At 37.2% G+C, this 23,909-nt stretch overlaps 1 long non-coding RNA gene across 3 annotated transcripts in view; it reads right to left on the bottom strand.

Annotated features, from left to right (window-relative positions):
• Positions 1–23,909, bottom strand: part of LOC132331227 (uncharacterized) — a 61,727-nt gene that overhangs the window by 21,707 nt on the left and 16,111 nt on the right. For all 3 annotated transcript variants that reach the window (XR_009487515.1, XR_009487513.1, XR_009487514.1), the window contains exons 2-3: positions 9,755–9,867; positions 3,886–4,004 (exon numbers count right to left, since the gene is read on the bottom strand). This is a non-coding gene — a long non-coding RNA (uncharacterized LOC132331227). The remainder of the gene's footprint in view (positions 1–3,885; positions 4,005–9,754; positions 9,868–23,909) is intronic.

The following is a 23,909-nucleotide window of genomic DNA, read 5'->3' as shown; positions in this document are numbered from 1 at the left end:
TTCTTCTCCTAGCACAGACGTTTTCTGTTTAGATTGCTTGGCTTATGTCACTACAAAAATCCCAGGCAAATGGGGACTGATTCTATTTTGCCTCACTCATGTCCTGTTCACACATTCAGTACAGAATTCGCTATTGTCAATAGTCATGACTGTGTTTTCTTTGTGCTCGTTGTCTTTTGAATATGCTTCTTTATCCTTTTCCTAAAGTCACACACAGCACTAGTTTCACCAGAAGCTCTTGGTGCTCAGCTGTAACAGAGTTACACATAGTCCTGTGACTGAACCCCAGCTATAATATCTCATTTGTTTCCACTTGGCTGTTGTAATGTTTTCTACCGCTTAAACTTGTCTTTTCCCTAGCTCTCTTTTTTCCTTTTTCTTTCTTGCTCCCATTTAAAATTGTATCTGAGTTACTTTTCCTTATTAAACTTAACTATGTGTAAGTACATGTCTCTGTACCCTCACAGATGTCAAGCATTTAATGCACCTTGGTGTAATGTTTGCTCTAATTATTTGCCAAACTGGAGTGACTCTTTCCAGAAACAGTTCCTGATCTTTGAAAACCTTGCAAAATGTATACAATATGTTAATTGTGAAGCTTTTTTCAGAGCACATTTCAAAGGAGGAGAAGAAATGCTGTGTAAGTAAAACTTGTTTAAAGTGCTCCACCACTTCTAACAGGAGACTGTTACAATAGTTGCATTATTTCTTTATCCTGATCGAATGCCTTTGTAAATCTCACTTAGGCTTTTTTTCCCCCTTTAAACTGGTTCACTATGTGTAGGTCTGGTACTATACCAGGTAAATACTTATCTGTTTCCAATTTTGGCTAAGTGGACGAACTCTTGTCAAAATATTCATGCAGTGTTAACAAAACTTAAAGCCAACTTATACTCCATGAACTATAACAAAATATTAAAAGTTGCTAAAGGCATAGGTATGGAGTTTCAGCAGAGTTGTTTCTCTTCATAGTACAAGTCTCAAATTTGAATGTGGGTAGTTAGATATGCCTTTCTTTTCTCTTAATAACAAATCATACCTAACATTCAAAGCATATGGAGTAGGCATGGATCTACTTAATACTGAAGGTAAATAGAATTGAAAAAGAATAATTCATTTATTCTTATTAATTTTGTATTAACTTATAAACTGTATAGAAACAGGGTCTTTCAAGTCTGTGATCATCAAAATGGCCTCCTACTATACCTGTGCCTTCAGAGAATAACTCATCTTCTTCCAAAATATCGATGGCAATATGTGCAAAGAAGAAATCTTATGAATGTTTTGATCTTGGAAGGAATCTTGATCAGAACAGTCAATAAAATACAAAATAGTACAATTGGCCAACTGAAAGCAATTGTCTTTCTTTATTTGTTTCTCAGTGGAGTGGTTTCAGCGCTGGCCCAGCCTTCTTGGTTTTTCCCTTAACCAAAAACCAAGCCACTTCAAACCACTGCATTCAATAATATTAAATAAGAAAGATTTTATGTAGGCTACTATTCCTGGCTACTGCAATCAGTACTTTTCAATTTTTTCTGAAGTGAAGCTAATAACTTGTTTTGCACTTGTTGTCACAAACTTTGAGGAGTAAAATGAAACCAAAGCAGAATTTGAGAGACGTAATAGATAGCATTTACCCAAACTTATTTTTAGTTAGATCAGAGTATGAGTTACTTCACTAACTCTCCTTAGTGGCAGGTTTGGTAAAATCAGTTTTAGTTATCACGCTGTTTTCCTACTTAGGAGATAATTTCTGAAATGAAAGGGGACTATTCACACTCAATTGGATTTAAATATAGAGTGAATCTGCACAATTTCTCCATGTCAGAAAAACACTCTATACACTTTGACAAATTTTTGTTTCTACCTTCTACACAAGTAATTTCTTCAATACCAGGATGGTAGTTTTCTGTGATCAGCCCCAAGTACATTTTATAACCTGAGCACAGTTCATTTCCTGATGTAGCAGTGCAGTCCCAGCTGCCCTCACAAGAGCAGAATTCCAGATGTTCCTGTTTTGCTCTATGGAGCAGTGCTGTAATTGTTGGACAGCAAGGATACAATTTGGCTCTCTGATAATGCTGTATCTGTAGAAATAATTTCACGTGGCTGTAGGAATGTGTGTATACATTAGGAAGGAAACTCCATTATGGATTTTAGTCTTTAAATGCATTCATATGGCCCAGGTGATTGCAAGAACCACTTGAATTTGAGAATATAATTATGACATTTTAAGTATCATGTAAGGAAGGAATTAGCTATTATCTAAAGCAGCATACTGGTAACACAGCCAGTGATTTGAACCTGTCATTCATTTAGTAATTCACATTGGAAAAAGCATGTGAGATCCTTGTGTCCAACAGCAAACCTAACACTGCCAGATCTACTGCTTAAATCTTTTCCCAGAGCACCATGTGTGCATGTCTTTTCAGTACCTCCAGGGATGGTGACTTCATCACTTCTCTGGGAACCCTTTTCCAATGCTTGACAGGCATTTTGGTGGAGAATTTTTTCCTAATATCTAATCTAAATGGCCCCTGATGCAACTTGAGGCCATTTTCTCTTATCGTGTCACTCATTACTTGGGAAAAAAGGACACTTGATATTCAGACATGCTCTACTGCAGCCTCCTGTAAGGTAGTTAGAGTGATAAATTCTCCCCTGAGCCTCCAGACTTCATAATCCCAGTTCCCTCAGTTGCTCCTGGATGGAATTGGGCTCTAGACCCTCCACTTTAATTGTGCAGCTTCTTGTTCTAGTCATGATTAGAGTTTGTATCTACGTTAGAGTTCCTGGATGTTCAGCTTTGGTGTTTCTCCTGCTGTTTCATGGAGCTGTTTTTTATAGGACACTAAAAGCTTATTAAAGCTTGGAGTCAGTAAAAGCAAAGCATGTGAGAACAACTTTAGTTGTGGTTGTTCTCATATTTTTGGTATTATTTCAGAATATGTCCTACTATGGTCAAATGTGCTTATGTTCAAATTTCTTGAATATGTTCATGACTGGGATGGGGGCTGATCCCAGGTTCCTTCCACACTTAATAGCTCCATTAAATACTGTGAATGTTCTGGTTGTGGGTTATCCCATTTTAAATCATCTCTACAGATGATTTAAATGCCTTACTAATCAGTTGGTTAGGGCAGAAATCTTCTCATGTGCCAACTATAGTTGCCACTTGTGACAGAAAAGATCAAATGTGATTTTTTTTCTGTTCAGAAACTCTCTGTGGCCATTTCTATTTTCCAAATTTGCTTAGGCTGAAAATGACTTTTTTTAGCAAAATTTAGCAAGACAGAGTCTTGATTTCACGTGATGATGCTGATGTTTTATTGTAATAGAAATTTGTAATCAAGATTATGGAAACTGTTAACAATATGCAGTTCTGCCTTCAGGATAAGAAAAATGGTGATGATTCCTGGAATCATACTTTGTGGGAGAAAGACTGGAGGGGCTAACAACATGAGCTTAGGAGTGTGGAGAAAAGGATCTTCTCTCCCTTCTGGGCATGTAGAGTTGAACATTCAGTTTGCTTTGTGGTCTAAGTTTAGTAATAAACTCTTGAGCAAGCCTGGAGGTATTTCCTAAATGAGGCTGCAGTTACACAGCTTTTAAACTCAATTATCCCTCTCTCCTGCGTCCTGCATGCCCTGTCAGTTCTAATGGACTTTCCTTGGCTCTGTGAGAAAGGGAAGGGGTGGGGGTCTGCAGAACCAGCCCCCTTCTTCCCCCAGACTGGGTGGAATTGCCACATCTTATTGTGGCCGTTGGACAGCAGCAATTTAAAGGTTCTCCAGAATATTAAAGTGTTAATTTTGCCTAAGGGGGGAAGGCTGGGGAAAAATGGGTACTCATTCAACAGCAAAGAAATAAGTTAGCTTCTACTACCTGATCTGAAGCTCCTTCAGGGTGGAAGGAATACCAAACTGGGCTGTACTTTGTGTCATATCAAAAGAATGGGTTGGCTCAGCGTCTTTCTTCCACAGTGATCTTCTGAGTCTTGTGGTCTGCAAAATGCAAACATGAGAGAAAGCAATCCTATCACAACTAATAGCAAAAGAAGTGTCTTAAGAAAATTGCTATTCTCAGGAATACAGATTAGAGTGTATTAAATAGAGGGGTAGAAATTATATCTTACCATTAAAAAAAGCAACAAAAATAAAGACAAAACAGCTGATGACTACCTTATGGAAAACCCCATTTTTTAGTCTTCAAGCACAAGAAAATACTTGACCTGTTTTGAACAGCAGTGTTTTTATAACATGTTGTTGTTGGATAGAAATCTTTTTTTTCCTTCTCTGTTTGATCTAAAAGTCCAACTGTGTTAATTTAAAAAATTAATGTAATGCATTAAGCTTGTAATATGATTAAAGGTATTACCAGAACTTTATAGAATTTTTTTTCTTTTTCTCATTCTGTTAGTTTTTCCCCTTCAATTGCAGTTCTATGCAAAACTGTTACTACATCTGGTTGAAAACTTAGTATTTTTCTTCGTCTCTGGGGAAAAAGCAGGAGGTTTTGAAGAAATACATATTTTCATGGAAGTTTTTCTGGGAAGGCCTTTTGTGTGAGGAAAGGAAAAAAAGCCCCCTTGCTGCCCTGGAAGGGTTGATGGCCTGGTGTTTTGGTGTGCCTCCAGAATGTCAGAGCTCTGTCATTGGAGAAGGGCCTGGAAACCTGGGTTTCTGATATTTTCTGTGAAAGTCTTGATGATCAGATTATCTATCTGGAAAGTGATCATGCTGCCTACATTTTTTCCTCCTCTTTCTTTTATGATAAGCTCCTTTTCCCAAAAGAAAATTAAAATAACTTAGACATACTTCCCTTTAGTCTAATAATAAAATTTCAAAAATCTTTTCATCTCTCTGAGAAAGGAGTATTATTTCTGATGAGTCTTAACAGTAATGGATAGATCCATTGTTCATGTTGTCCAGTAATTAAAAAAGTATAATAAGGATATAGTTTGCTCTTAGTAATGAAATTGAAGCAACTGTATGTGTATGTAAGGAGGATGCTGTGGCTGAAGAGCTCTAGAGCCATGGAAAATTCTTGTGTTTATTCCACTGAGTATTGCAAAGAAACACTTTGCTGTCTGTGCACTTGTAGGTGTACTTATTTTACTTTATTTATGCATAGTGAAAAAGTAGAGCTAATGTTGAAAATGTGAGCGCTTCTTTAAAAAATTCAAAACCAAACAGAAGTAAACAAGTTTGAGGGGAAAAAAATCCTCTTCATAAAGCCACAGTGACTCTCTATGGAAGATGTGTCTGATGTGTCTGTGCCACAGTGTGATGTGTCTAGATCTCTTTTCCATTCATACAAAAACATGAAAAAAATCCTAGCTGCTCTGACTATTACATCATCTCTTTGAAGTACAAATGCTAATTGAAATCAGTCAAATATCTGTCTAAAAGCATGTGTGCTAAGATACTCCAGATCATTTTTTAATGTACTTGAATACAGGTATATCTGATTTTCCCTAAAGCTTCTATCAGTGGGGGGAAAAAACGTGATCATGCTCCCTTGATCCCCACTTTTATTACTTCATGTTTTAATGTTTACCACTTAAATGTGGTTTTGAATGTGCTTCTGAATCACTATTTTGCAAAAAAGAAACAGACACTGCAGTCCATCTCCAGCTGATTTGCCACCTTGCCTAAAGATTGGTGCTTTTCTCCTTTATTCTTTTGAAAAGATATTTTGAAATTAGATTCTGCTTTCCAGAGAAGCTGCTCTTCACTTTTAATTCAAGGGAACAAGAGGTAGCCATTGGTGTATGTTTGATCTCTTTGAAATATTTCAGTCTGCTATGTCATTCATTCAGATGTTTGTTGGATGGACTTGAAAGTATGCTTTGGTTGCTGTTTAGAAAAATCTAGTGCCCTGTAGGTGCAATACATGATAAAAGGAAGTAATGCTCGAGACATATTGTGTGTGGATTGCTGCAAACTGCTTTTTCCCTTACTGCTTTTAGTTTGCTGACCTGCAGAGAAGGTTGTCTCCATGTTTTCTTCCTGTTATCAATGTGAAATTCTTCATTTCAGGTACTTGTTCATTTTGCTTTGACCTGTTTTATAGTTTTTAGTGCTGCGTGTTTAACACGTGTGCAGCCAGCTTCTGCACTACTGAGTTCCTGCAGATGTTGTGAGCCAGTATGACTTTTATAACTGCCTCTGTAATGTCCAGTCATGGAAGCCTTGATTTAGGAAGAAGAAACCCAGTTCAATCATAGGTGTCTCCAAATGTCCTGACCTACACCTGGAAAAAACAGTATGGCATTTTCTTGCACTGGCTGTGTGCTGAGCTGTCTGGGATGGTTTACTTTTGTGGCTTTAAACACATTAAGTAAAGTTTGGAGCCATCCAGTAATTGCACGTTCTGAGTTTCTTTTTGCATCTACAGCAATCCAGTTAATGTTACCTCTTTAAAATTCTTTGTTAGTAAATATCATTAGATAAAAGGTTTTTGTACTCTGGATTTATGTTCTGAAAAGGTCCATGAAATAAACAGAGTGTTACCAGCTTGGTAACACTGAGTTTGGGTTTACTGGGGGTTTTAGCAGGCTGGTAACAACTACAAGTACGGCATTTTTTTCCTTCTGATTTGGGGGGAAGTTTGCTTATCAGATCACCTCTGTTTTCCTGATTCCCTTCTGTATTAACTTGCCCTAAAAGAGAGCCATCTCTGACTACATTTTGTTTAGTTTGAGTTCAAAATAGCTGGAAATCTGAAAATAATTTTAGCAAGAGCATTCCACTGTTGAAATAGTGGCCAGTACTATTTTTCATCTGTATTTTAATGGAATAATTTCATGTATTTAACAAATCATAATTTTCATTATTTTCAAGACAAATTTCGGAAAGACAAACCTTGAACAGAGCCATATCAGTGCATTTTTCTGGGAGTGAAGTCAGACATCAGGACTGAGTCACAGCCTGTGTGCTTGTGCCTGGATGGGGGAGTTAAACTGTAGGGGGTAACCTTTCACATGACTCTGCTAGGCAGTGTTTGCAGGACATAACATCTTTCTTTGTATGTTTCAGCTGGGCTTTTTCTCCCTGCTCTGGAAAATAGTGTTTTCTGTGATGCATCCTAGACCTTTCTCATTCCTCCCATCTCTACCATCAAAGCATCAAATCCTAGGTATAAAAGCAAGATTTTTCGTTCTTTTTATGGCAGTTTCTAAAGAATGCTGCCAAGTTTGTCAAGTCATACATTGTTTGTCAAGTAACCAACATTGTACACAGCAGTTTTTTTTTAGAAAGTGGGATAGAAAGGGAAATTAAATCAGCAATGCTGGTCAAGTGTTGCATTAAGGTGTTTTCCAGGGGAAAGAATTTTAACAGTAAAGCCAGGACCCACTGGTCCTGTTCTCTGTGCTGGTTCACAGATTGTTTTTGCCCCTTCCTTAGGTCCCACCAAAAATCTTGGCTGCAGGCACCTCCAGTTTGGAGTGGGGAGGGGATTAGAAATATAAAGATTTAGTATTCACTCTTTAAAACTGATAATCTAGCTCTTTTCCTTGCTAAGGTAGAATGAAAACCATAAACTATTGGTAAATGTCAACTAACCGCTAGACTTGAAAGAACCAGCAGCTGCTTTCTGCTTATGAAGCAGAGAAGCTGTGTGGGAGGAGATGTAAAGAACCTCCTCAAATACCCACTATAGCAGAGGGGCGGGGGAGAGACTGTACTGAATATGGGGTTTAACCTTTAGAATTCTTCTTCTATTCTCTCATGCTCTTAGACTTGTATGAAAATGCAAAATGGCAATTGATTTGTTTCAGGTAAAAGCATCAGACAGAGGCCCCATGCCACCTAAAACTAATTTCTGATAAAAAATGGAGTACTCAGCTTGCCTGTATCAATTTTGTGTCTGTTAAAGATTTATGGTATGAATCTCATAAACAGTTTTCAAATGTATTTAATGAATAATTGTTTGCAAAGGGCTTGAGTGTGCCTCAAATCAGATGCAACGTTTCAATGCAGCAATATTATTAACAGCATCGTTAGTGTTGTATTGAAATGGCAACACTTAAAAATTCATCTACCACAAATCTGAAATGATGAGTTTGTCTTGAATACAAATAAACATAGAGGAAATAGATTGGGAGGTATTCATTAACGATGTATAAAATGAGATCAAAAATAGGCCACAGGTTTATGTTAATATAAATTGAGACAAATTCTAGCTTGGCAACACTGACCTAAAAGCTGTCTAAACAAAGCAACTAATGTTTATTCTGCTTCTAAAAGGAAGTCTGTATCTGCTGTTGAGAAAAGACAAAGGGTTGTTCTGGGATGGTTTTTGGGGTCTTTAAGTAACTTATTTATAGATCCTTCATCACTTTCTGATACGGAAAAAATATGTATAGCCTCATAAGCTCAGGGCAAAAACTATTTTTAGCCCTTTTAAGACTATTTGTGAAAACAGACCAGAAAAGTAGAAAGAAAAAGGGTTGGATTGTTAGGTTTTTTTCCCCCTGAAAATAGTCAATTATAAGACACTTGATAAATGTATCTGGAAAGTGTGGTGGCAATCTGGTTTTTCTAAATGGAGACCTTTCCGTAGCTAGATGCTGACTGTACTGGGCAGATGAAACAGCTCTCAAGGAATGATAAATATTGTTCAGTATGAGAAGACTGTTTTTACATTAACAACTCACATATGAAAAAAAAATAATAGAACTTCAACTCTGTTATTTCACCTGCTCTTCTTTTAAACATGTCCTTTTCTCTTTGCTGACTACTCCCACTATGGAGCACTTGTCCACAGTCCTGGGAATTACTACTAACTCCCTAAGATGGGGGTGGGAAACTAGAACTGGTGAACAAGGGCTGGAAGGGTACCAGCTGGAGGATATTTGTGACAGATCAGAATAACAGGAAGAGAGTAAAAAAGAAACAGTCAGCACTTTTGGCTTTTTAAAAGTGGGGTGCAGATGACTTGCTGTTTTGTTTTTGCAATGTCTTGTTTCCAGACTGCTGGCTTAGTCAGCCACATCTTTAATTTGCCCAGTTTATAACAGCTGCTTTGGCTGCTACCACAGAAAGAGAAATTATAATTTCCAAGCCTTCATTTCATCCCTCTTACCTATAATCCTCAAGTTCCAATCTGTCTGACCACTTGACTAGGCTTTTTAATTAACAGATCTTCTTGGGGGCCCTTAAATGTGTTTTGCATATACAGGAGCACTAAACAGCCTTGGAAACTCTTGATGAGATGAAAAACATCCTGCTGGGAATATAAAATGGCACGTAATGCCTAGAATAATGATTTCCATAATTGAAATTTTCATGTGCTATATTAAAAGGCATCATTTACCTGGGGTCCTGTTCTTTTGAAGAGAACAATGGTTTAGTTTCAAGAACTTTTCTGTTTAACTCTACCTGTACAAGGTTTTGCTGATTCCTCAGAAGAAGGCTTATGGGCTCGGCAAAAAAGGCACAAAGCTTAGGATAAAAACTAGCATTTGAATATTTTTGTACAGTCAGTTCAGATGTACTTGATTTGCTCAAATGAGGCAGGTGGTGGAATTCTGTAATGATCTTTACTTTTTACCTGAGATTACTGATCATTTGGCTGAGGTGGCACATTTTTAATGATGTGTTAATAAACAACGTAATTTGGGGAGGCAGACTCTTCGATGGAAGGTACCAGCCCTCCCTGCTGCCAGTATCTTAATGTAACCCAAGAAAGCATCTTGTTTTAATAGTTTAATAATTGAATGGAACAGCAACTCATGTCTGGGATGTACCTTGGAGACCCGATTACATGTTTCATCGACTTCTGGGGAACCGACACAGACGATGTTGGTCAAATTGCCCTCAGCTCTCCTCATTGCTGGTCTGTAGCTCTCTGGTGATTTGTCTAGAAGATAAAGAAGTCAAGAATTTTGTTTGATACCTCAGGATATCCAGTAGATCAGCCAATAATTGATCTTGACATTCCCCGTGGAAAACCCCCTAGTGTCATTGTAAAGGTCTTAGTGGTTTTGTACAATCTATACAAAATTTTTCTTCAGATTTTCAGATAAAATAAGTTTTGCTTCAAGCCAGCTCTAAGGGAAATTAGGTTATCCAGAATATTAAGATGTGAAAAAATACTGTCAATAGGCCTTATATTTTCAATAGTTTAAACATCAGAAATAGTTATATCAGTGGTATTTTTTCCATGCTGTTTGGACTTGCTGTTCATGTCGGATCATTCAGACATATGAAACAACAAAAAATTGCCAGAAAATGAGCTCCAAGGTTATTTTGCAGTACTAAAGATAAGTTTTGGCAAGATCAGTTTCTGAAACATCAAATACTAGACCTGTGTATGTTGGTTTTTATCCATAGTGTAAGTCTGAATTAATTTTCTCTTACAGAAAATTAATCCTGCTTAACTACCAAAATGTAGGTCTAGGTAACAGCCTGATCTTTACTGCTGTCATGCATCAATCCTAATGAAACCTGCACCACTCCTGTAGCTTTTTAGTAGCTTTGAATATTATTCCAATCTCAGCCTGTGATATTCAAAAGCACGTGAGGAACTACATAAATGCTTCCTTCTGTCACTGAAGTGCAGTGGGTTAGGTGATGGGATTCTCAAAGCCTTCTAAATTCTTGGCATTCAGCAAAGAAAATGCCAGGGTTCAAGTAACAAATATTTGAATTGCTTCTCAAGGCCACTTTATTAAACTGGACTCCTTTAAACAAGTTTAGTACCAAGTAAGTACAGTATATTAGATCTAAAAATATTTTTTTTCAAATCTATACTTTTTAGTGGTCTATTGGTTACTTTATGAAGAACTTGTGGCCTTGCAAAAGACTGTAATTACATAGCATGTTCTCAAAAAACCTGGTGTATAGTATTAACCATCTTGTGGTTTCATGGAAGCCATTTGAGAATTTCTGATCCATCTTGTTCAGCTACACCTTCTCTATTACAATTAATGGAGGAACATGCACATTTGAATTCTTTGAATAGCTTTAAAAAGTCTCACATTTTTTATTTGTCTATTTTATAGGACATGAAAAAAGCCCCATCACCCCTCAGGGCATTGAAGCACAGTGCTTTAATTACACAATGCCCGTTAATGCTAATAAATTTCATGCTAAGGACCCATGCTGTACCAGTGCCAAGGAAAACATAAGTCTCCTTCCTTTTCAAGCCCAGTGCCACACACTGCCTGGACGTGCAGTCATTAATATGAAATGAGCTCCTTTGCAACGATGGACGTTAGACAGAGGCAAGATTTCATGTTGGCTTTCAACAGCTTCTATAGGTTGAAATAATGAAAACATTTGTTTTTTAAGTAATCTTTAGAAGTATTTAGATAGGAATAGCGTTAGGTGAGTGACGGAACGTGTGAAATCAAGTGATAATATTTTTCACTGCTGCACTCTTTCTATAATCTGATTATAACCTGAGTTTTCTCTGTGAAGATTACTTTGTAATGATACTCTGAAGAATGAGTTTACCAGCTGTATAAGATAAAGCATGTTTGTAACTGTTCATAAATCTTATTTCATTCTCTGCTGTTTCTCTTACCTAAGTCATTAACTGCAGCCTTTTTTTCTTTTTTTTTTTTTTTTTTGATATAGCTGTTCTGTTAGCATTTCTAGAATTTGACATCAGATCTACTTTTATCTTGGAATATTCCTGGAAATCAGGCAGTCATATTATTCTTGATTTATGTGTACATGTACAACAGTTCTACTTTCAGGGTGGGTGGGGTAGAGGAAGAGTTTAGGATTCAGTTTATGAAAATTTGAAGTGAGGGGAATGTGGCAGTAGGTGTATCAGACTGGGAGATGCAGACTTTTTTTTCATCTCTGCAGTAAGAAAACATCTAGGATCTCTCTGTACTAACAAGATGAAAATGATGGTTTGGTCTGATTGAGAATGGGGACCAAATGGACACAGCAATGAATTTAGGAGGGGCTGAGTGATGGCTGGATGGTAAAATGCATTAAAAAACCCCAAAATAGATACTGACTGGCTATGAAGTGTTAGAATATGCCTAGACTTAGCAAGTGAGAGGATAGTGGGATCAGCCAAAGGAATGTAAAGAAATTTCATGAAAAATAAATGTGGATTTATAACTAAATGGGCAGTGTTCAAGTTTTCTGATGTTCCTGGTACTTCACCTCAGGTGTAATGTGGAGAATAGGGTTGGGTTTTGGTTTGGGTTTTTTTTTTAAATAGTTCTGGACTAACCCCAATTGTTGTGTAACAATCAGTGTTGATATCCTGAAGGGGATTTATTAGTTGGTCAAAGGATTACCAGCCCTTTCTTTCTTAAGTCTTTTGGCAGAGCAGTTTTCACGAGCAGGCAAAGGGAAGAGAGGCAGCACCTGGGTTCAGAGTCAGAAATGTGCCGCATCCTCATGGGCTGAAGGAAGGGGGAACATGAGGGTGGACCAAGCAGAGAGCTGAGCTCTCTGCCCATGGTTCTTCCTGCAAGGCAGAGGGCCCTTGAGGGTCTTTTTAGAGTGCTCTCAGAGCTCTAAAAAGGTTTGTGATTGAGGATTGTTTATCCTCAATCACAAACCTGTCGATTCAGGGCATTATTCACATTTTTAGAATGTTTATTATATAACATATTCTATATTCTGTTTATACTGCATTAGTGTTCTGCTGCAAGACTGGAAGACTTTGGCTGAATTTGAGAGCCTCTGTAGAAGCAGCCTCCCGTAAGACAAAGTATATTCCAAGTGGAGATTTTGTAAGAATGCTACATCTTGATGAGCACTAATTATCAGAGCTGGAAGCATTCTGAAAACCTTTCTGATGACTAAAAACTCCATTTTACACCTCTACTTCCTAAACTGCCCATCTGGTGGGAGGTTATGTTATTTCTAACGGTAGCTTCTTTTGCCACTGAGTCCTAAAGGACTGGAATCACATTTAAAATAATAGTTTCTAATCTTATATGCTGTTGTGAATATCCTTTTTTATTTTTAAATTAGTGAGAATCTTGACTTGTCCCAAATCTTCCCCACCATAAATTGGACTTTCTCCCAACTTTGACTAGTTTTAAGAAGAAATCCTATTGTTGCTTTCTCTCCTGCTCTGCTTGCCTGCTTTCACCTCCCTGCTGCTCTCCCTGCTCAGAGGCAGACCTGTTCCAGCTCATTGTGGAGTGTCATGAAAGTAGTAGACTTGTTATGAAAAGCTTGAAAACTTGGATGTGCCTAGGTGCTAGACTTTTAAAATCATTGCAACTTTATTAACAAGACCATGGGTAAAGCATCTTTTAGTAGTAAAAATAGTTGAACAGATTTGAGCTAAAAAGCTGGATTTACTTTGTTTTGGTTGTGTACCACAGCATTATCAAGAGATGATTTAGAGCAACAGCCATGAACTCGTAGTTTGGATTATATTAAACTGAAGGTTCTCCATGACTGAAAATGTTTTTCTGACTTTATGGGAGCTTTCTCTCTCCTACCCTCTGTAGAACTCAGCAGTTAAAAAAAGCTGCATGTCAAATAGCATTTGTTGAGCTTACTCAATAAGCACATATAATTTCACTTTTTCTTGAAACACTCATTCCTGCTCTGCTTTTGAGATTACACGTGTGCCCATGTGCTATTCTTCTCCCTAGCAGTTTCTACATGAAATCTACTTTCCCTGAAAAAAATGGAATCTTTGTGTCTTTGTCTCCTCACTAGCTTTCAGGCATGTTTTGGCAGGGGCTCTGGCTGTCGAGGCACTGGAGAGGAGGGGCCTTGCACTCATTTGTCAGCTTTTCTTGCATCTGTAATTTTTGCCCACTCAGCACTACTGGAGGGGCTTAGAAAAGGGGGAGAACTTGCAGTTGTTGAAAGTCAAACCCCTGGAATAATTGCCAGACTGTAACAGTTTGGGAAGGAAGCGTGTGTGAGAGAACAACAAATGCTTTGGCTAAAACCAGCTTTAGCTTTAAGGTTTTAGCAACTCTCCATTTCATGTAATTGCATGCCTTTTCTCCATAGATCTTTACAGGCAATGGTACTGTGTTTTTATAGATTTGCTCATTATGAGTTGATAAAGTGGCTTTCCTTAATGATGATGAAAATAATTTCACTGGTGTTCAAGACTTAGTTGTTTCCAACCAACAGTTTAATTTAAAATGCTTAAGTCTTCTCCAACTTCTGTCCTAATCCTTTACTGCAATCTCCCTTCAGAAGCTGGGTGCTTTCATCTCCTCACATAATGTAACCGAACAGAAATTAGTTAATATTTTATTATTAGAAGACAGATCCCTTCATACTAAGGAAAGCATTTTTCCTCTTCAGCTTTTTATGGAATATTAAAGTTGATCTCTCCTCCTCGTTTCAGTAGGCTATTTAAGCTCAGGGCTCATACTGTGAGCTGTTAATTAATCAGTGTGACAGATGAAGAAAGTATCCAACTATGAAAGGAAACCTTACTTCAGTGACTAACAATAAGGATGTGAGCCCGAGTGATTTAAAGGATTTTTTTTTTTTGTGAACGTGTGATAAGGAGCCTTAAGCTGTTTGAGGTAACGATGGGGGTTTTTTTGCTCAGATTGTGTCACTGCACAAACATTAAAGGGCTCATCAATATTTTGTCTTGAAAAGTCTAGACAGGAGTTAAAAGAGCCTCTCCTACAGTTTGAAGAGATCCTGTTTCCCATAATTAATAACAGGAAGCAAGTAAATAAGGCTTTACTGACAAATGAAACAGCAACAGTAACATGTACCCAGAAACATTAGCTCCTGGCTGAGAAATGTAGCTGAGGTCTGTTGGTTTTCATGTACAGGAAAAGATCACTGTGGAGACACAGTAGAGCTTTGCTCATGTCTAATTCAGTTATGTGATAGCAGACTAAAAGTCAAAAAGTAATGATAATGCATTGTAATTATTGAGAGTGATTTGTGACCTTTGTTTACATCTGTGTTAGTCAAAGAACTCTTCCCCTGTCATTATTTGAAATTCTTTGAACTCAAAAGGAGATTTTCATGTTTATGTAAAAGCTACCAGAAGGCATTTCAGACATTTCCTGGAACAAACTGTATATATGTATTTTAGGAAGATAAGAAATGAAAGGAAACAGGAAAAGCTTTCCATTTTCTTCCTTTTTGAAGACTGCATTTTCCCTTCAAAGATTCCTTTTCAGAAAGTAGTTGGAAACCCTTCTCTCCCCCTCCCAGTTCATCTTGTGAAAATCAGTTAAACAACAAAAGGGGAGTTAGACCCTTCTGTACCAGTGTAAAACCAGAGCAGTGCTCTTTATCTCACTGAGCTGTTAAGTACATTTCAGTAACTCCACATTGCACAGACAAAAATTCAGCCTTGCCCTTGCCTGCCGTACTTCTGATTTCTTTGGTGTTTTGGGCTATCCTGGAGGGGGAGGTTGGAGGTGCAGGAAAAGGAGGAGGTTTCTGGCTGTGTGGCTGGGGGATTGGTTGTTTTCCTAGGGAGGAGCAGTGACTGAATGCAATATTCAGAAGTACTGGGAACTACATTTAACTCTGTGTTTGTGCTGGACCTTAAGTCTGGGCTTGTTGAATTATGGGTTCATCGTCTGGCATGCTGACTATATGATACAACTGTGTAATACAGACTGTTTGTCATCTTGTCTGACCTTGAAAAGAGAAGAAAAGTGAATTTGTTTCACAGATTCTTAGATACACTGGACAGTAAATTCCTGCTTTAGCTATTTTATTTCCCCCTGTAGGTGAGCTGTTGGGCTTTCAGCTAAAAATGACAAGATAGGACAAAATAAGCTTGTTTGTAGAGCTGATGTTTTTTCCTTTTCTGTATATTTTAGAAGATTAACAGCCGTTGCTCCACAGAAGCATGGTGATGAATACTAAATAGTCCACCATAAGGCATTTTGGAAGGAATTCAGTAAATTCAAAGACACCCCAACATTGTATTCTATAACTTTTTCCACTGACTGTAGCTTGTACTGTAAAAGCAACAGACTATGTCCCAAAAGAGGACCACGCTGTTTACAATACCTTGTCAGGTTAAAATGTTTTCTGGCAGTTATTCTTTTTTTGTTGATTGATTAAGTGAGATATTTGAGCACATGCATCTAACCTTAAGCATAGGCTTCTCCCATTTACCTCAATGAGTTTCTATGTTTTCACAGTTCATAATTGGACTTCTGTTATCTTCTAAATGCCTTTCCCTCCCCTGCTAAGTACTGAGCTCTCTCCCTTTGAATCATGCATGCCAATATCTAGCTAGACTTACAGCTTTTAAATGAGACAACCTGTGGAATGTGGTGCTACTTGACACAAGTGCTTGGCTTCTTACTGAAAATAAATAGCTCAGATGTCACTTTAAATGCCTGTTGTAACAGGGAAAAGTCAGAGACAACTGATGAAGGTGCACTTTCAGGGTGCCTATAAGGTATTTTATCAAGGGTTTACCCTACCTAAGAGCTGTAATAACTCATGAGCTTCTGATGAAGTTTATTGTGGAAATGGCATTTTCTTTGCCACAAAAAAGTTATCCTGCATAGCAAAGCTGTGAATAAAATTGCATTTCTTTTTCATTTATTTTGGACCTTTGAAAATCATGTGCCTAGATACATCATGTGGAGCACATAGGGTTAGAAATTTTTCTAATTAAAAAGGAAACAATATACAAGTCTCTTTAATACCAAACTTGAGTATCTTCAATGTCCTGTCCCAGAAAATATTTTTATATTGAACCTGATCTTTGTATTCAGTTTTTGATGTGGTTTTGCATAAAAAAGGTGGAAATTTCCATGTTTAGAGTGCTTCTTTTAGAAAGAAAGGTGATCCATCAGTGAACAGTTTCAATTCTTTGAATTGTCAGATCATATATTGCCAGTGCTGTGTGCAGTGGTACATGTAGGTTGTTTAAATGCATATTTCAGTGAGATTAATGACTATAGTACATACTAGACCAATGTAGAGCAAAGATTCCTGATATAACCTCAGTTTAATCTAAAAGGTGCTGATATGAAAAGCAACAGTTCTAAGAGGACTAGGTATTGGTGGCAACATTTTGCTATCTTTAGTCTCATAGTACATAATTTCCAAGTGGAACTCTTGATAACTAGCAGCTTCCAGGTTATTATCTAGATTTCCTGTTTACTTTATGTGGTACTGTAAGAATCATCTTGTGCCCTTTTCCAAAAGAATGAAGACTCTCTTTAACAGAGCATTATCTAAACCCTACTCTGTTAAAGTCACAAGGTTCAAAGTAACTGCAGGTACCCTGATTATATCTCACCTTTTAATACAATAATTTTTTTTGTGCTTTAGGATTTTTAATTACTTTTATCATACTTTCCTTTGTGTGTGTGCTTATGATTGGACTTGGTTCATCCCTTCTCCATATTTTCCACTTTTAAGGTAAAGATTTATTTCTGATTCAACAGAAGGCTCCTTATAAGAAACCTAACTAGAAGATAGTACAGGAAAATGAATTTTCATTCAACTTCAAATGTAAAAGGTTTTAATTACATTCCATACCATTATTTGAATATGTTAAGAATATATTTTCATGGTGCTTCACATTTACTGTAGGAAGTCTTTGAAAATCCCTTTAATTCTTACAAGTTGGGAAGCTCTGCTTACTTTTTTTTGAGCAACAGACTTACTTTGGCATACAATTTAAAGAAGACATTCATCCTCCTTTTAAATTAAATAATGATTGTATGGGTGAAAATACAGTAAATTACTGTGAAGGTGTTAAAGTAGAAGTGAGCAGATGGATTAAGACTTAAAGAACTTGCCCCAAAGTTCCTTTTAGCATGGCTGCTATTGGCTGCCTCTCAGTAAGTTTGGCCTTCACTGTGTGCAAAATCTGTCCAGGCTGTAGGGAGCAGAACAGAAGTGAAATAGAAAAACTGTTCTGAACTGCCATCAGGTAATAAAATCCATTCATAGCCAATAAGATATGTGAGTCGAGGTATTCAATTTTCAGAGGTATTCACTTTAGAGATGCAATTAAAAAAGAGGTTTAGGCTTTCAGTTTCTTTCTGTAAAACAGGGAACAGAAGAGACCTGGGAACATTAGAAAACATCTTTGAAAGGGACAGACACTCACTGCTGCATTTATTTCAGTGATGCTGTATAGTGAGAAGCCTCCTGGCTCTCCCAAGTCTTTCTGTCATGCATCCTACAAGGGATTCAGAAGGAGGGGCAGTGCCCTGAGAGTCTTCACTGTGCTCTCACTATTGTGGCAGTCAGTATTGGGAGTCAAAAATGGAGAGAAATTCCAATATGTCACCTGCAGATTCTGGAAGTTAAAACTTTTGCTTTACACAGAGCAGTAATTGAAAAAAATTCCTGTAATGCCCTCTTCAACCATTAGAAACTCAAATGCACCACTGTAATCAGAGGAAGAAATAATAGAGTTCCATCTTTTTTTGGTAGCAGAGAAGTAAGGGAATACCTGCAGCTGTTATTTCTTGATGTCCTAGTTTAAGTTCAGACTCACTAAATCAATGTGCCTCATGTTCTCACTCCTTTAAACACAGCTACCTGTATTTTTTGAAAAACCAGAAGATAGGAATATGAGAGGATGACACAGGATTTTTATGTTTACTTAAATGTTCTCATAAAGGATTTTGTAGCTACCTTGAACTGCATCTTTCCAGAAGCATTATTTCTCCCAGGTGACCTAAATATAATTTGACCAGTTAAATGTGTTTTTGGGTTTTTTTATAGTAAGCATATAGGGATGTAGAACAAAAGAGAGTGATGCTTTCCTCTTCCTCTGCTTTTCCCCCGAAAGTAGGTAATTTTCTATTCTCATGAAGAACAAGTACTGGTCTCTTTTTTAAGTATCCAATGCTTTTTCTTTTTTAAAGTTCTCATTTTTTTACTAGACTGTATTATTGACATAGGTGTAGTAGAAGCCTTCATTTATGGTACAGGAAGGGAGTTCTGTTAAACAACTTTTGCCCTTTTTTTGCCAGGCCCTGTAATGTACTTCCTCCCTGAAGTGATTATAGAAACTGGGACAGAGATGGCAAACTTGTTTCATAAGTATATAATATGCCAAATAATATTTTGGTGTATGCAGTGAGTCTTGTTTTTTTAAGTAGCAGGGCATACAATGCTTCATTTTACTAATTAAATTAGCACATATAGACATTTACATTTAAATGCTTCTTGCCTTCAAGTTAGGGCAGGTTGTACTTGTCAAAGCTTCTTCTCCATCTTGTTTCACCTTCAGAGTTTCAATCTGCTTCTCACCTGTCCATGGCTGGGACACTCTGGGGGTGCTTCTGGCTGGCTGAAGCAATTTGCTCTTTGGTTTGTTCTGCCACCACGAGTTGCACTGGTAAAGGCAGCAGAGCAGTGCATGGCCTGGGCAGTGTTGCTGCTGTGCAGATACTACAGCCTGGCCAGTGGTGTTGGTTCATTGAAGAGGTTTCAACAGTACATTTTAATTCTTTTTAATGAGGGGCAAAACTTTTTAAATCTCTCTCTATCCAGCAAAAACATTTTGCCTCATGACACTGAGTTCTGACATTGCAGAAAAGTGCTTTGACTCTGCATGTGAATGCTTCTAGACAAAATTTCTCTCTGCAAAGACAAGCAGTTCACTTGGTGAACTGAGATGTCCTTTGTGTTCCTTTTGTTACTTTTTTTGATTGACTGTTAAAACCATTTTTCCTTTTAATCACCAAATGATGCAGAATTGCATATTCATTTCTTTAAAAATGAAGTGTTACATGGATCCTTCTGCCTTAAAATGTGTCGAGAATCTTTTGTAAGAATTCATTTGAGGAAAAAATCTACTGCCTAAAGTACCAGGAGGATTTGAAGTATATAAAGCAGCATGCATTACAGTTTTAGTGGTGTTTGGCTTTGTTTTTTGGAGAGGCTTTTGTGGGGGTTGTTGTTTTTAATCTGGAGATCTCTAACCTTGAGTAGACTCCATTGAAAAAAGAAGTTTTAGTCATCCTCCACCTTCTAATCCCAAAGCATGCTCCCATGTATTTGGCTTCCACTTGATAAAGGAAGATACATATTTGTTAAATATTTGTGTGTCTCTCGTTTAATCATATAAACCTTTCTAATTGAATGGTATTGTGTCTTTGTAAAGAAATAACTGCATCTTTTGTTGGATAGTATTTTTTTTTATGATACTGCAGTAAACAAACCAGCATTTTAACTTGGGAGGCAACTTCCTGGTGTTAGAAACCAACAAAAGCAAGTCCAGCACATGATTCACAGTGAGAAATTTCTCTTAAGGGATTTGCCCTAAATTTGATGGTAGCTCAAAACACTTAAGGGTTTTGAACTTGTATTTTTTATTAATTCCACAACTCAAACAGACAAATCTTTGAAGACTGAAACATTCCCACCTCCTTTTAAAATATTTTTTTAAGTGTATACCTTGCCCTCTTTATAGCTTTAAAATGGAAGATGAAGGCTGTGGTAAAAGGCTCTTCTGCTGAATTCCTGTGAAACATGGAGTTTTCTCCAAGAGAAGTCCTCTGCAATCAGTACCAAACACCACACTTGTGTGGCTTAGGAAATGGAAGCCTGCAGCCTTATCAAAGGATAAAGGCTGAAGATGTTTCTCCGAAAGAAAAGCATCTCTCTAACATTCTCATCTAGAATACCATGATGAAGGTTTTGAAGGCCCAGCAAAAGGGTCTCAGGTACCTTTGTCAGCTGCACATTTGCTTAGCTGTGGTCATAAGCAGAGGCTGAAATGGTCTTTATCTTTGGCTTGTTATAGATATCACCTATTTTGTGATGGCGGAATCTTCTGGCAGCAGAATTATTTTTAAAACAGAGCTGAATCTCATTTATTTTTCCTCTTCCCCCTGAAACTGCACTAATCAAAGTCCAAAAGCCATCCTTCCCCTCCCCTGAATAAATTTGCATAGCTCATAGCAATTGCAATTCTCTATTAAAACACCTGAAAAGTAGTTTTGGATCTGGGGTTGTGATGAATATACTTTATCTGGGGGACTGATCTTAGGGCATTGTTATGTTTTATTAGATGGTTTTACTTGATATTTAATTGGAAGAGTTGGGATAAGTAGATGCACTTGTCCAAAATGGAATAAAAACTTTTTATTAGAAATTATTTAAGTTGGTACTGTTGCACATAAGATTGCTTGCAAATTTCCTCACAGATTTTGTATTTAGTTCTGTCTTGAGCTGTTAAATTATGCCAAACAACTTTGAGGTACTTCTGGCCCACTACATTAAGCACTAAATGACTTAGTGGGAGGCCACGTTGTTGTGCTTGTGTGAGGGTGAGATAAAGTAGCATTACTCAGTATGTTGAATACATGTGACCACTGAGTGCTGGATTGCTAATTTATACGAAGTCCTTCACATAAAGAAATGAATCACTGTATACCATTCATTGCTGGTTTTTTTAAACTGGGAAACTGATAAATATTTCATGACCACAGGTAAGCAGAAAACTCACTTTTTCCAGCCCACAAAACTTTGAGTTCAAAACTAGTCCTGTTCTACTTTGAATTTCAGTGAAATTTAGGAAGAATGAAGAGATCTGTCTCAAATAGTGGATTTACTGCTAAATGCGAAACAGCTATTTTGGAGTCAGTGTGTCTGTTTTTTGACTATAAATTCCCTTCTAATCCCTGGAAATGTTTTCTGAAGGAGTTCTCTTTTAAAACGGTCCCACTCCACATGAAGTTTAACTTTATGAATCACCATCCTCCAGCTTGACAGAAAAGCCGATATTCAAAGACTGCAGTACTTGTGAATAAGGAGTCAAACATGAAGTGAAATCTTCTTACGTTTTTGGTGAGAAGTGGCACTTGATCCTTGAGGCAAAGAAATTCACTTCAACCTACATGACACATCACATTGCGAGTAAGTGCACTGGCAGGGCTATAAGATGAAATGCCATTTTCTGTTAAGTTAAAAGTAGGACACATTTTTTCCATTTTTGAGAGTTCTATCACTTCATATAGTTGCTTTTGGAAATGAAAAATGGCAACAGCCCTGTACAGAAGTGGCCTATGAATTACAGAAAAGCAGCTTATGCTGAGTAGTGTGGCACAAGAAGATGCCAGGCATTTCATGAGGAGAAAATGCAGCACAGTCACGTGGAGATTACAGAACCCACACAATTTAGTTATGCTAAATCTCTTTTTCTTAAATAAAGAGGAGAATGAATAAAATATAATTAGTTATATAAATGTTCAATATACTTGCAGAACTTGTACAATAAGCACAGAGAGGAAAGAGATAACATGGGGGGTTTTAGGTTTGTTAACTTCAGTATCCTGATCTAAATTACTGCTGCCCAGGTTTGAGGGTGATATATAGCTCTGTGTACCATATACCATACAGAACTACCTGGATTGCTCTGTTGCTCTTTAGCAGTGTCCAAAAGATGGTCTGCTTTGGTTTATAATAGGATGAATAAAGGGAATAATCCTAACACAGCTTCTCACAGCTTGGGAATCATGGAATAAACAAAGAGGAGTTACTCATATTACATCATTCTGAATCTGGAACAGGAGCCCAGATGAACATGGGTGTCCTGCTGGCTTCACGAGTAGTTTGGTTTTCCCTGAAGGAAGCTTATAAAAATGTTTCAATCTACACTAATAGGTTTTGTTTAATTTTCATTCTTGCATTTATGTTGGAATTGTGTTCTACATATGGATAAAAGCAACTATAAGGCCATAGAGGTGATGGAATGAATGAAGAGAATTTTATTCTTTGCATCATAGTTTGATAAATTGCCTTGTTTAAAGATTTTTGTTGTTGTTTTAATAGCTTTGAGACAATTTTATTTTCAAGAGTTTTGATCAGTGGAAAAAGAATAACAAAGACTTAAAAACAAGAAATAAACTGCAGTGAGGACTGTAAGCCTATCTCACAAAAGCTTTTGCTTATAATAATAAAGACTGGAGTTGTAATTAGCTTTTTTGGAGTGTTTTTCACTCCAGCTGCACTAGACAATACTCTGACTTGTAGTTAATACATACAGACATATCTACTTATTTTCCTTTGCATTGCAGCATGTGTACTTCCCTAATTGGCAGCTTGCCATTTATATGTGGAAAACAAGATTGAGTTAGCAAGAGGGAGAGAGAGTGAGATATCAAATGTCTGCAGTGCACAAATTTCTGAGTTAGATCACTGAAAGGAGAGGAGATTTAAGTGGGAATTTAGTTATTTGGATCACAGTGCACTTAGATCTTCTGTAAGGCTAAACATGAGATACAAATAACCAAAGTCCAAATTAGAACTCAGCCTGCCACTGTGAGATTTCACTTTAGGAGCACCCATTAATTTCATTTAATTTCACTTAATGTCCAACTAAGTGATATCCAAAAAGAATGGATGGATTCAATAAACCCACTCAAGTTTTCTCTTAGTACTGAAACTTAGTCAAACTGCTAAAATACTGTTCTCCCCTAATGAAGGATGAGATTGTGAAGGCATTCTGCTTTAGTTTCTGAAGTTAAACATCATAGGTAGGAACAAGATGATGGACCACAATGTTCTAGGAAATAAATGCTCCTTACACCATACAAGAACTAAAAATTTGCATTAATATCCCACACATTTTTGTAAATTAGAGAATTGCTGTAACAACAAGAGCTCTATCAGGTACAGTATCACTGCCCTTTTAAATGGATGTACTGCTAATCTAATTGAGGATCACTTGGCACCAATTTCATATGGTCTTGCTAGGCCAGCACAGTCTATCTTGAAGTAAAGCATTAAAATCAATTTTATCTCCCTGGGAAAGTCTTGCTATGTCTTCAAATTTCTCTTGCTATGTCTTAAGTGAAATTGATCTTGAGCAGAACCAACTGTAATTCTGGATCCTGTCTGAGAAGTCAAACTTTCTACTAGTACAAAGTACTTTTATAGAACCAACAAGTTTTAACTAACTTCCTAAATTCTAGAAGACAGAATTTTAGTTCTTTATAAGCATGGATCTTGCATGTTTTAAGACATTCATGGCTT

This window comes from Haemorhous mexicanus, chromosome 9 (assembly GCF_027477595.1).
Source record: "Haemorhous mexicanus isolate bHaeMex1 chromosome 9, bHaeMex1.pri, whole genome shotgun sequence".
In the NCBI taxonomy this organism is placed as follows: Eukaryota; Metazoa; Chordata; class Aves; order Passeriformes; family Fringillidae; genus Haemorhous; species Haemorhous mexicanus.
The sequence above is the reverse complement of the archived record's forward strand: the minus strand, read 5'-3'. Positions and strand labels throughout refer to the sequence as shown.